The 14,076-nt window shown below is 45.6% G+C and overlaps 2 protein-coding genes across 3 annotated transcripts in view; both read left to right on the top strand.

Moving 5' to 3' along the window:
* LOC139235632 (zinc finger protein 239-like) overlaps positions 1-14,076 on the top strand; it is a 786,713-nt gene that overhangs the window by 330,165 nt on the left and 442,472 nt on the right. The gene's annotated exons all lie outside the window — the stretch shown is intronic.
* The window catches only part of LOC139235305 (zinc finger protein 3-like), a 69,931-nt gene that overhangs the window by 20,214 nt on the left and 35,641 nt on the right, over positions 1-14,076 (top strand). For both annotated transcript variants that reach the window (XM_070866453.1, XM_070866449.1), the window contains exon 2: positions 1,497-1,685. The gene's annotated coding sequence lies outside the window, so the exon portion shown is untranslated. The remainder of the gene's footprint in view (positions 1-1,496; positions 1,686-14,076) is intronic.

Genomic DNA, 14,076 nt, shown 5'->3' with positions numbered 1-14,076 from the left:
GTGAAATTCTCTACCACAAAGTTGTTGAGGCCAAAACTAAATATATTCAAAATTGAATTCGATGTAGTCCTTACTACTAGGGAGATCAAGGGGTATGGCGAGAAAGCAGGAATGGGAATACTGAAGTTGCATTTTCAGCCGTGAACTCATTGAATGGTGGTGCAGGCTCGAAGGGCCGACTGGCCTAATCCTGCACCTATTTTCTATGTTTCTATGTTTCTAGAACTGAACCCAGCCAGAGTCAGTACCTTCAGGGGAGGGGAACCAGTGAGTGTAGAACTGAACCCAGCCAGAGTCAGTACCTTCAGGGGAGGGGACATAGTGGAACCAATGAATGCAGGTTGATTTCGGAGATGAAGGGTTTGACTTTTGAGGATAGGTTGAGTAGGTTGGGCCTATACACATTGGAGTTTAGAAGAATGAGGGGTGATCTTATTGAAATTTATAAGATAAGGAGGTGGCTCGACAAGGTGGATGCAGAGAGGATGTTTCCACATGGAGGAAACTATTACTAGGGGACATTGTCTTAAAAGAAGGGGCCGCCCATTTAAAACTGAGATGAGGAGGAATTTCTTCTCTCTGAGGGCTGTAAATCTGCGGAATTCTCTGCCCCAGAGAGCTGTGGAGGCTGTGTCATTGAATATATTTAAGGCGGAGATAGACAGGTCGAAGAGGTGTTCACAATCAGGAAGGCTTTAGATTGAGTCAGGGAACAGAGTGGTTCTGCTCACACAATCAGAGAATGGTTACAGCACGGAAGGCCATTCGGCCCGTCGAGCCCTTGCCGGCTCCCAGCTAGTCCCACTGCCCCGCCCTTTCCCCCGGCCCTGCAAATATTTTCTTTCAGATACTTATCCAATTCCCTTTTGAAAGCTGTGATTGGGTCTGCCTCCACCACCCTTTCAGGCCGTGCTTTCCGGATCCTAAACACTCGCTGCATAAAATAGATTTTTCTTACGTTGCCTTTGGTTCTTCTACCAATCACCTTAAATCCGTCTCCTCTGGTTCTCGACCCCTCCACCAATGGGAACAGTATCTCTCTAGCTACTCTATCCTCATGATTTTGAACACCTCTATCAATTCTCCTCTTAACCTTCTCTGCTCCAAGGAGAACAACCCCAGCTTCTCCAGTTAATCCACGGAACTGGAGTCCCTCATCTCGTGAATCATTCATGTCAATCTTTTCTGCACCCTCTCTAAGGCCTTCACATCCTAATGTGCGGTGCCCAGAATTGGACACAATGCTCCAGTTAAGACCGAACCAATGTTTTACAAAGGTTCATCATAACCTCCTTGCTTTTGTACTCTGTGATGCCCAGGATCCTGTAAGTTTTTTTTAACTGCTTTCTCAACCTGTCCTGCCACCTTCAGCGATTTGTGCACATATACCCGCAGGTCTCACTGTTCATGCACCCCTTTAGGATTGTACCCTTTAGTTTATATTGTCTCTCCTCATTCATTTAATCATGCTTTTCTAATTTTATTTCTCAACTCAGATTCACGGCCTCATTTTATTTCTTCCTCTGAGCCTCTCAACTTAATCTGGCAGCGTAATATTGGCGACTGGTGATTGATTGCCCTGGGAACCAACAGGAAGAGAGGTCAGAGGCCGGAGGGCCCAGGGAGCAGCGTGTTCTGCAACCAATCACGGTGCTTGAGGGGTGGATCCTGAGTCGGCCTATCAGGTGAGTCTGTGTGAACCCCTGTTAAACAATTCATCTTTTAAAAGTTAAATCGCGATTTCTTTTGTCAACAAAGCTGTTTAACATTTGTCAGTATTTTGTTTCCCTGGAGTTCCTATTATGAGTTTCAGACACTTCAGTGCCAAGTGGACCAGGTGTTTAAAGGTCATTCATTTCCCTCTTTCCATGTCGCTGTTAGTTAAAGGGACAGAGATTGATTTCCCCGCATTATGCATCTTTAGTAGTTAAAGTAACATCCTTCCTGTTGGTAGTGAGTTACATTCTGTGTGGGGTGAGATGGCTGGTGGCATCAGCCTTTAAAATACACATCCTCTTGTTCAAATCTCTACAGGGTCTCACCGTTCCCCATCTCTGTAACCTCCTCCAGCCCACCAACCCTCTTAATAGTTTGTTTTCTTTGGAACAGAGGAGGTTGAGAGGTGACCTTAATGAGGTGTATAAAATTATGAGGGGCCCAGATAGAGTGGATAGGAAGGACCTATTTCCCTTCACAGAGGGGTCAGCAACCAGCAGAACTTTTTAGCCAGTACGTAGCAAGCCCAACAAGAGAGGAGGAAGTTCTGGACTTAGTATTAGGGACTGAAGCTGGGCAGGTGGAAGGGATATCGATGGGACAGCATTTTGGAGCTAGTGATCATAATTCAGTTAGATTTAGGGTAGATATGGAAAAGGACAAAGATAGACCAGGAGTAAAAGTTCTCAATTGGGGAAAAATCAATTTTACTAAGCTGAGATGTGGTTTAGCTAAAGTGGACTGGAAACAGCTACTTGAAATGGTGAGAGATTGGGAAACGTTGGTGTTCAAAGGGACCTTGGTGTCCTTATACACGAATCACTGAAAGTTAATATGCAGATACAGTAAACAACGAAGAAAGCAAATGGTATGTTGGCCTTTATTGCAAGAGGATTTGAGGACAAGAGTAAAGACGTCTTACTGCAATTACATAGGGCCCTGGTGAGACTACACCTGGAGTATTGTGTACAGTTTTGGCTGCTTACCAAAGGAAGGATGTACTTGCCATTGAGGATGGCAACGAAGGTTCACCAAACTGAATTCCTGGGATGGGAGGATTGTCCTATGAGGAGAAATTGAGTAGACTAGGCATGTATTCTCTAGAGTTTAGAAGAATGAGAGGTGATCTCATTGAAACATACAAAATGCTTACAGGGCTTGACAGGATAGATGCAGGGAGGATTTTTCCTCTGGCTGAGGAGTCTAGAACCAGGGGTCACAGTCTCAAAATAAGGGGTTCGCCATTGAGGACTGAGATGAGCAGAAACTTATTTACTCATTCATCTTTGTAATTCTCTACCCCAGAGGGCTGTGGAGGCTCTGATTTGAGTATATTCAAGACAGAGATAGATAGATTTTTGTACATTAGGGGAAATCAAAGGATATGGAATAGTGCAGGAAAGTGGAGTTGAGGTAGAAGATCAGCTGTGATCTCATTGAATGGCAGAGCAGGCTCGAGGGGCCGAATGGCATACTCCTGCTCTGAAATCTTATGTTCTTATGTTGAAGTTAAATCAGTCTCAGAGCAGTGGGAGGCATTCAAGGAGGAGATAATGAGGGTTCAGAGGAAGTATGTTTCCTTAAAGAAATAGGAGCAGGAGTAGGCCATAAGATCCCTCGAGCCTGCTCCGCCATTCAATAAGATCATGGCTGATCATCGACCTCAACTCCCCTTTCCTGCCTGATCTCCATATCCCTTGATTCACCTCGAGTCCAAAAATCTATCTATCTCAACCTTGAATAGACTGAGCATCCACAGCCCTCTGGGGGAGAGAATGACAAAGATTCACAACCCTCTGAGTGAAGAAATTACTCCTCATCTCTGTCTTAAATGGTCTACCCCTTATCCTGAGACTGTGCCCCCTAGTTCTCGACAGTCCAGCCAGGGGAATCAACCTCTCAGCATCTAACCTGTCAGTCCCCTTCAGAAACGTGTATGTTTCAATGAGATCACACCTCATTATTCCAAATAGGCACAACTTCTCCATCAGACAGCCCTCTCCTCCCAGGAATCAATCTTGTGAACCTTTGTAGCACCGTCTCCAAGGCAAGTGTTTCCGTCCTTGGATAAGGAGACCAAAACTGTGCCCAGTGCTCCAGGTGTGGTCTCACCAAGGCCCTGTACAGTTGTAGCAAGACCTCCTTACTCTTATACTCCAACCCCTTGCAATAAAGGACAAACCATTTGCCTTCCTTATTGCTTGCGTACCTGCATACTCACTTTCTGTGTGTCTTGCACGAGGACACCCCAAAACTCTGAGAACGCCGACGTTTATAAATTTCTCATCATTTAAAAGATATTCTGTTTTTTTTATTCTTCCTACCAAAGTGAATAACCTCACATTTCCTGACATTATACTCCATCTGCCACCTTACTGCCCACTCACATAGTCTACCTATATATACAGATATCTTGCAGACTCTTGTGTTCTCACAGCTTACTGTCCCAGCTAGTTTTGCATCATCAGCAAATTTGGATACATTACACTCGGTCCCTTCATCTAGTCATTAATCATAAAATCATCGAAATTTACAGCATGGCAGGAGACCATTTCAGCCCACCGTGTCCGTGCCGGCCGACCATCAGCTATCCAGCTTAATGCCACTCTCCAGCTCTCGGTCCTTAGCCCTGTAGGTGATGGCACTTTAAGTGCACATCGAATTATTTTTTAAATGTGGTAAGTGTTTCTGCCTCGACCACCCTTTCAGGCAGTGAGTTCCAGACCCCCACCATTCACTGGGTGAAGAAATTTCCCTTCGTATCCTCCTCTAAATCAATTATTTTAAATCTGTGCCCCTGGTTGTTGACCCCTCTGCCAAGGGAAACAGGTCCTTCCTAGCCACTCTATCCAGGCCCCTCATAATTTTATACACTTTCATCAGGTCTCCCCTCAGCTTCCTCTGTTCCAAAGAAAACAGACCCAGCATCTCCAATCTTTCCTCGTAGCCAAAATTCTCCAGTCCAGGTAACATTCTTGTAAATCTCCTCTGCACCCTTTTCAGTACAATCACATCTTTCCTGTAATGTGGTGACCAGAACTGCACACAGTATTCCGGCTGCGGCCGAACCAGTTCAAGCATAACCTCCCAGCTCTTGTATTCCATGCCTCGACTAATAAAGGTAAGTATTCCATATGCCGCCTTAACCACCTTATCTACCTGGCCTGCAACCTTCAGGCATCTGTGGACCTACACTCCAAGGTCCCTTTGTTCCTCTACAATTTTCAGTGTTGTATCATTTAATGTGTAATCCCTTGCCTTGTTAGACCTCTCGAAATGCATTCCCTCACACTTTGCCGCATTGAATTCCATTTGCCACTTTACTGCCCCCCTGACCAGTACATTGATATCTTCCAACAGTGTGCAGCTTTCTTCTTAATTCTCAACCACACAGCCTATTTTAGTGTTGCCTTCAAACTTCTTAATCATACCCCCAACATTCAAGTCCAAGTCATTGATATATACCACAAAAAACAAGGGACCCAGCACTGAGCCCTGCAGAACCCCACTGGAAGGAAGGTGGTGCAGGGGTCCCCTGCGGTCATCCCCCTGCAAAACAGATACACCGCTTTGAGTACTGTTGAGGGGGATGACTCATCAGGGGAGGGCAGCAGCAGCCAAGTTCATGCCACCGTGGCTGGCACTGCTGCACCGGAGGGCAGGAAAAAGTGTGGGAGAGCAATAGTGATCGGGGATTCAATTGTAAGGGGAATAGATAGGCGTTTCTGCAGCCGCAACCGAGACTCCATGATGGTTTGTTGCCTCCCTGGTGCAAGGGTCAAGGATGTCTTGGAGCGGGTGCAAGACATTCTGAAAATGGAGGGTGAACAGCCAGTTGTCGTGGTGCACATTGGTACCAACGATAAAGGTAAAAAAAGGGATGAGGTCGTACGAGAAGAATTTAAGGAGCTAAATTAAAAAGTAGGACCTCAAAAGTAGTAATCTCGGGATTGCTCCCAGTGCCACGTGCTAGTCAGAGTAGGAATCACAGGATAGCTCAGATGAATACGTGGCTTGAGCAGTAGTGCAGCAGGGAGGGATTCAAATTCCTGGGGCATTGGAACCGGTTCTGGGGGAGGTGGGACCTGTACAAACCGGACGGTCTGCACCTGGGCAGGACCGGAACCAATGCCCTAGGGGGAGTGTTTGCTGAGGAGTTAAACTAATATGGCAGGGGGATGGGAACCAGTGCAGGGAGACAGAGGGAAACAAAATGGAGACAGAAGCAAAAGACAGAAAGGAGATGATTAAAAGTGGAGGGCAGAGAAACCCAAGGCAAAAAACAAATAGGGCCACTGTACAGCAAAATTGTCAAGTGTCAAAGTGTAATAAAAAGGCAAGCCTGAAAGCTCAGTGCCTCAATGCGAGGAGCATTCGGAACGCAGGAGAGGGCTCTGAGGTAGTTAGAGTGGGTGAGAGCTCAGATGAACAGGACCCCAAGAAAGAATGCAAAAGGCGAGAGGCAACAGAGCAGAGTAGCACTGGGGTAAGTGAAAAGCACAAGGTGATAGGAAAGGACAATATGTATGAATATAAAGGGGCTGCAGGAGGGGACAAAACTAAAAATCATGGTTTAAAAACTAGTATTAAAACACTCTACCTAAACGCAAGCAGCATTCGAAATAAAGTAAATGAGTTGACAGCACAAATCATTACAAATGGGTATGATTTGGTGGCCATTACAGAAACGTGGTTGCAGGGTGGCCAAGACTGGGAATTAAACATACAGGGGTATCTGACAATTCGGAAAGATAGACAAGAAGGGAAAGGAGGTGGAGTAGCTCTGTTAATAAAGGATGATATCAGAGCAGTTGTGAGAGATGATATTGGCTCTAATGAACAAAATATTGAATCATTGTGGGTGGAGATTAGAGATAGTAAGGGGAAAAAGTTACTGGTGGGCGTAGTTTATAGGCCCCCAAATAATAACTTCACGGTGGGGTGGACAGTAATCAAGGGAATAATGGAGGCATGTGCAAAAGGAACGGCAGTAATCATGGGGGATTTTAACCTACATATTGATTGGTCAAATCAAATCGCACGGGGTAGCCTTGAGGAGGAATTCATAGAATGCATACGGGATTGTTTCTTAGAACAGTATGTTACAGAACCTACAAGGGAGCAAGCTATCTTAGATCTGGTCCTGTGCAATGAGACAGGAATAATCAACGATCTCCTAGTAAAAGATCCTCTTGGAATGAGTGATCACAGTATGGTTGAATTTATAATACAGATTGAGAGTGAGGAAGTAGTGTCTCAAACGAGTGTACTGTGCTTAAACAAAGGGGACTACAGTGGGTTGAGGGCAGAGTTGGCTAAAGTAGACTGGAAACGCAGACTAAATGGTGGCACAATTGAGGAACAGTGGAGGACTTTTAAGGAGCTCTTTCATAGTGCTCAACAAAAATATATTCCAGTGAAAAAGAAGGGCGGTAAGAGAAGGGATAACCAGCCGTGGATAACCAAGGAAATAAAGGAGAGTATCAAATTAAAAACCAATGTGTATAAGGTGGCCAAGGTTAGTGAGAAACTAGAAGATTGGGAAAATTTTAAACGACAGCAAAGAATGACTAAGAAAGCAATAAAGAAAGGAAAGATAGATTACGAAAGTAAACTTGCGCAAAACATAAAAACAGATAGTAAAAGCTTTTACCGATATATAAAACGGAAAAGAGTGACTAAAGTAAATGTTGGTCCCTTAGAAGATGAGAAGGGGGATTTAATAATGGAAAATGTGGAAATTATTTTGCTTCGGTCTTCACAGTGGAAGACACAAAAACCATGCCAATGATTGCTGGTCATGGGAATGTGGGAAGGGAGGACCTTGAGATAATCACTATCACTAGGGGGCTAGTGCTGGACAGGCTAATGGGACTCAAGGTAGACAAGTCCCCTGGTCCTGATGAAATGCATCCCAGGGTATTAAAAAAAATGTGGAAGTTACTGCAGATGCATTCGTGATAATCTACCAAAATTCTCTGGACTCTGGGGAGGTACCAGCGGATTGGAAAGCAGCTAATGTAATGCCTCTGTTTTTTTAAAAAAAAAGGGGGCAGACAAAAGGCAGGTAACTATAGGCCGGTTATTTTAACATCTGTAGTGGGGAAAATGCTTGAAGCTATCATTAAGGAAGAAATAGCGGGACATCTAGATAGGAATAGTGCAATCAAGTAGACACAACATGGATTCATGAAGGGGAAATCATGTTTAACTAATTTACTGGAATTCTTTGAGGATATTACGAGCATGGTGGATAGAGGTGTACCGATGGATGTGGTGTATTTAGATTTCCAAAAGGCATTCGATAAGGCTACTGCAGAAGATAAAGGTATGCGGAGTCAGAGGAAATGTATTAGCATGGATAGAGCATTGGCTGGCTAACAGAAAGCAGAGAGTCGGGATAAATGGGTCCTTTTCGGGTTGGAAATCGGTGGTTAGTGGTGTGCCACAGGGATCGGTGCTGGGACCACAACTGCTTACAATATACATAGATGACCTGGAAGAGGGAACAGAGTGTAGTGTAACAAATTTGCAGATGACACAAAGATTAGTGGGAAAGCGGATTGTGTGGAGGACACAGAGAGGCTGCAAAGAGATTTAGATAGGTTAAGCGAATGGGCTAAGGTTTGGCAGATGGAATACAATGTCGGAAAATGTGAGGTCATCCACCTTGGGGGGAAAAAAAAAACAGTAAAAAGGGAATATTATTTGAATGGGGAAAAATTACAACATGCTGCGTTGCAGAGGGACCTGGGGGTCCTTGTGCATGAAACTCTTTTGGAGTAATAAACAATTAGTTCAAGTGCCCCCTGAATACAGGGGTGGGATAGAGCCTCCAGTCTCCCATCCAAGTACTAACCAGGCCTGACTCTGCTTAGCTTTCAAGATCAGATGAGAGCGGGCGTTTTCAGACGAGTGTGGCCATAGGCCAAAACAGCATTTCATTTTTTGTGCTCTAGTCCCTGGAGTGGGTGGGACTTGAACCCACGATCTTCTGATAATTTCGCGGTTATGATCGAAGTCAGACGCCTTATCCATTAGGCCACGCGGCCTGTTCCTTGTGCATGAAACTCTTTTTAGAGTTCATCTGCAAAACAAAAAAACATTAAACGGTGCCACCCGACCTGGGTGACACTCCAGACATTTACAAGGCCCTTTTTTTTCCCCCTTTTTTTTTGTTTTTTTTTGTGTTTTTCTTTTTTTGGTTTTTTTTTTGGGCACTAAAATCACAATTTTCCCCAGTGCCCCCTATAAAAGGGAAGGGGGACACTAAAAGCACCGGCAATTAAAACAAATTAAACTTAAAAACGTAAAATCAAATTAAAATTTGGTTGCCGGGCGGGATGATGCACTCCAGTCCCTCCGGTGCCCACCTCTCGCGGAAGGCCGCGAGCGTACCGGTGGACACCGCGTGCTCCATCTCCAAGGACACCCTGGACCGGATGTAAGAGCGGAAGAGAGGCAGGCAGTCAGGTTGAATGACCCCCTCGACCGCCCGCTGATGGCACCCTTGGCCGTGCCCAGGAGCAGTCCTATGAGGAGGCCTTCGGACCTACCCGCTCCCCTCCGCACAGGGTGCCCAAAAATCAGGAGAGTGGGACTGAAGTGCAGCCAGAATTTCAGGAGCAGCCCCTTCAAATAATAAAACATCCTTGTGCATGAATTCCAAAAAGTTAGTTTACAGGTGCAGCAGGTAATCAGGAAGGCGAATAGAATGTTGGCCTTCATTGCGAGAGGGATGGAGTACAAAAGCAGGGAGGTCCTGCTGCAACTGTACAGGGTATTGGTGAGGCCGCACCTGGAGTACTGCGTGCAGTTTTGGTCATCTTACTTGAGGAAGGATATACTGGTTTTGGTGGGTGTACAGAGTCGATTCACTAGGCTGATTCCGGAGATGAGTGGGTTACCTTATGATGATAGATTAAGTGCACTGGGTCTTTACTCGTTGGAGTTCAGAACGATGAGTGGTGATCTTATAGAAACATTTTAAATAATGAAAGGAATAGACAAGATAGAGGCAGAGAGATTGTTTCCACTGGTCGGGGAGACTAGAATTAGGGGGCACAGCGTCAAAATACGGGGGAGCCAATTTAAAACCGAGTTGAGAAGGAATTTCTTCTCCAAGACATTGGTGAATCTGTGGAATTCTCTGCCCAAGGAAGCAGTTGAGGCTAGCTCATTGAATGTATTCAAATCACAGATAGATAGATTTTTAACCAATAAGAGAATTAAGGGTTATGGGGAGCGGGCGGGTAAGTGGAGCTGAGTCCACGGCCAGATCAGCCGTGATCTTTTTGAATGGAGGAGCAGACTCGAGGGGCAAGATTCTTATGTTATGAAACAGCCTTTCAGTCACAAAAACACCCATGTACCATTACCTTTTGCTTCCAGCCTGAGCCAATTTTGGATCCAACTTGTCACTTAGCCCTGGATCCCATGGGCTTTTACTTTTGTGACCAGTCTGCCATGTGGGACTATATCAAAAGCTTTGCTAAAATCCATATACACTACATCATACACACTACACTCATCGACCCTCACGGTTACCTCCTCTCAGAATTCAATCAAGTTAGTCAGACCTGACCTTCCCTTAACAAATCCATGCTGACTGTCCTTAATTAATCCATGTCTTTCCAAATGAAGATTTATCCTGTCCCTCAGGATTTGTTTCCAATAATTTTCCCACCACTGAGGTTCCGGGGTGATGTCATGAAGCACTTCCTCACACAAATGGTGAGAATCTGTTTCTCTTGGCTCGAGAGTCGAGAACTCAGGGATATTGTCTCAGGATACGGGCTCGGCCATTCAGGACTGAGCTGATGAGAAATTTCTGCACTCAGAGGGTCGTGAATCTTTAGAATTCTCTCCCCCAGAGGACTGTGGATGCTGAGTCATTGAGTATATTCAGGGCTGAGAGAGAAAGCTGTTTGGACACTAATGGAATCGAGGGATATGGGGATAGTGCGGGAAAGTGGAGCTGAAGTACAAGATCATCCTGGATCTTATTGAATGGTGCAGCAGGCTTGAGGGTACGTATGGCCTACTCCTGCTCCTGTTTCTTATGTTCTTAAAGGTTGTGGAAATCTGGAACTCTGTTCCCCATAAAACTCAGGCTGGGGCCCAATTGAAAATTCCAAAACTGTGCTTGATAGATTCTTCTTGGGCAATGGTATTAAGAGTGATGGAACTAAGGCAGGTAGACGGAGATAAGATACTGATCAGTCACGATCTAATTGAATGGTGGAACTTTGACTCAGTCACACTGGGTGGTGCCTGTGAGAGATTCAGTAAACCCTCACCAACAGTTCTTGACTTCAGGATTTATAAGAACAAAATACACTCGGCACAGGGTTTTGACTCAACCTTAAACTTGTATGTTTATTGAACTTGCGTTATTCCCCAGTACACAACCTCCCTGAGATTCCGACCGGAATAACACCGAACCCATAATAAAACCCCCTCCACAAGGTTACCTGAAACCTAACAGGTAATATCACAGTTTAACACCCTTCCGCGATTTGACTGCGATTTTAAAACGACTCGGACAAATTCCCCGACGGTTTGACTGAAACTTATAATCACCCACACAGCTGGTGGTTGTGGTGTGGATTGTAGGCCGGGACCAGGTGACCACCCTGCATCCTCCTTCACTGCACTGTCCTCGCTCCGAAGTGGTCCTCTTTTTATGGGGCTTCATAATCACAGCATCAAATATATTTCCTGCTGTTCCTCTGTCAACTCTTCCGATAGTTAATAACCTCTTGATCATCAGTGTATTCCACTCCCTGGCCCAGACAGGGGCACGATCAGCTCTCCTGCTGTGTAGTACAATGCAAACCTTCCTTGGGAACAGATCTGGCTCCACTGTTGAGGAATGTGTGAATGTCCCTCTTCCTTCTTGACAGGGACCAGGGGCCATTGAAGGTGTGCATGGCCGGCGTCTGGTGCTATTGCCTGTGTTGATTAGATCGATGGCAGGTGTCCTGTATCATTATCTCTGAGGATGTCCTTCCAGTCTCTCAATGAATCATCGTTTCACTGCAATGTTTGAATGAACCCCTTACTGTATAGCCCACCCTCTGGGTGTTTGTACTGAGGTTTGTTTTTTATTAACCCGTCCCTCCGTCCGTAGGTTTTATATTCCATTCGACAATCCATTTTACAGTTGGGGTGGGGAACAGATCCTACAAGCCATTATCCACTCAGCCATTGTGAGAAGGGTCCGGTGGCCCTGCTGGAAAATGCTCGTGTGAGGCCACAGGTGAGGACAGTGGAATAGCCAGTTGACACTCACTGTCGAGGTTCACACATGGAGTTTGGGCACATGGGTCACATATTGGAGAGAAACTGGTGAGTGTAGAACTGAACCCAGCCAGAGTCAGCACCTTCAGGGGAGGGGAACCAGTGAGTGTAGAACTGAACCCAGCCAGAGTCAGTACCTTCAGGGGAGGGGAACCAGTTAGTATAGAACTGAACCGAGCCAGAGTCAGTACCTTCAGGGAAGGGGAACCGGTGAGTGTAGAACTGGACCCAGGCAGAGTCAGTACCTTCAGGGGAGGAGAGGGAGGGGAACCAGTGAGTGTAGAACTGAACCCAGCATAGGATATTAAGGGAATCGAGGGATATGGGGATAGTGCAGGAAAGTGGAGTTGTGGTAGAAAATCAGCCGTGATCTTATTGAATGGCGGAGCAGGCTCGAGGGGCCGTATGACCTACTCCTGCTCCTAGTTCGTATGTATGTTCTTGTGTTCATTCACAACTGGATGTGGCAGGACTGCAGAGCTTTGATCTGATTCATTGATTGTGGGATTACTTAGCCCTGTTTATACCATGCTGCTATCGCTGTTTATTATGCATGTAGTCCTGTGTTGCAGCTTCCCCAGGCTGATACCTCATTTCTCGGTATGCCTGGTGCTGCTCCTGGCATGCTCTTCTGCACTCCTAATTGAACCAGGCTTGATGGTAATGTTAGAGTGAGGGATATGCCAGACCATGAGGTCACAGATTGTGGTGGAATACAATGCTGCTGCTGCTGATGGCCCGTTTTCAGCTGCTAGATCTGTTCTGCATCTATCCCGTTTAGCACGGTGATGGTGCCACACAACACATTTGAGAGTGTGTTCGGTGTGACTTTGTCTCCACAATGACTGTGTGCGGTGGTCACTGCTACCAATGCTGTCATAGACAGAGGCAGCTCCATGTGGGACAGGCTCGATGTACCCGATGGTCTTTACCTGTCCGTCATTGTTCGTATCTGTGACAGTTAGATTGGTGAGGACCAGCTCAAGTAGGTTTTTTCCTCATGTTGGTTCTGTCACCATCTGCTGCAGGCCCAGTCTGGCAGATATGTCCTTCAGGACTCGACCAGCTCAGTCAGTAGTGGTACTCCCGAGTCACTTTTGGTGATGGACATTGAAGTTCCCCACCCAGAGTACATTGTGTGCCCTTGCTACCCTCAGTGCTTCTTCCAAGCTTAAACCAGTGTGAGTAATAGAATAGATTAGATTATAATGTGATATGTTTATACCTATAATTGTGTAACTATAAGAACTAACAGCAGGCAGGGTAGTTTAGGGATAATGAGAAAATTACTGAAGAAAAGTAACTGCTGGGAACCAGGGAAAGTGTCCTTGTAAATCACAGATTAGAGAAGTTCCAGCTGTCTTTTCCTCACTTCCTGCCCAAACCCAGCAGAGAAGACAAAGAAGAGTCCGGTGCCAGAGGTGGATCAGTGCAGGGTATCAAAGTGAGGGGAGACTGATGTAAGGGGGCAGTGGGGACTGGAGATACCGGAGATCAAGCTCAGGGCGCCCGAGGTTCCATCCAGCGGGCTGACCTGGTGTCAGTTACAGTGGACACGCGGGACTTGCATCTTTACTCTGATTGGTGGATCAGTATAAGATACGGTGGATGACGGAGAAACTGCTCATCTTATATTTCTTATTAAGGTATTAAAATTGCTGACACTGGACTCTGGAACTTGCTAATTAATAAGACAAGGGATTGGCTCGACCTTTACATCCCCAAATCTCTCTACCCCTCCACTCCTTTTAAAATGTTACCATTTAATGTACATTTCCTCCATTTTTCTTCCAAAATGTTTTGCATCATATTTCTCTGCACTAAATTTCATCTGCCATCCATCCAGCCCATTTACAAACCTGTGCATTCAGACTGAACTCACTTACAGTCCTCTTCACAGAGCCCCACGCTCCCCATTTTTGGCGTCATCTGGAAATTTTGATCACACTGCAGGTCTGATCACCGATTTTTAAAATAATTTATTTATTATTATTTATTGTCCCTCTGGCCCCAATCTCGATAGCATGACAAAATAAAATTCAGTTCCCCCAGTTTGGA

The sequence above is a fragment of the Pristiophorus japonicus genome, chromosome 23, assembly GCF_044704955.1.
Source record: "Pristiophorus japonicus isolate sPriJap1 chromosome 23, sPriJap1.hap1, whole genome shotgun sequence".
Lineage (NCBI taxonomy): Eukaryota > Metazoa > Chordata > Chondrichthyes > Pristiophoridae > Pristiophorus > Pristiophorus japonicus.
This window is presented reverse-complemented; position numbering and strand designations above follow the sequence as displayed.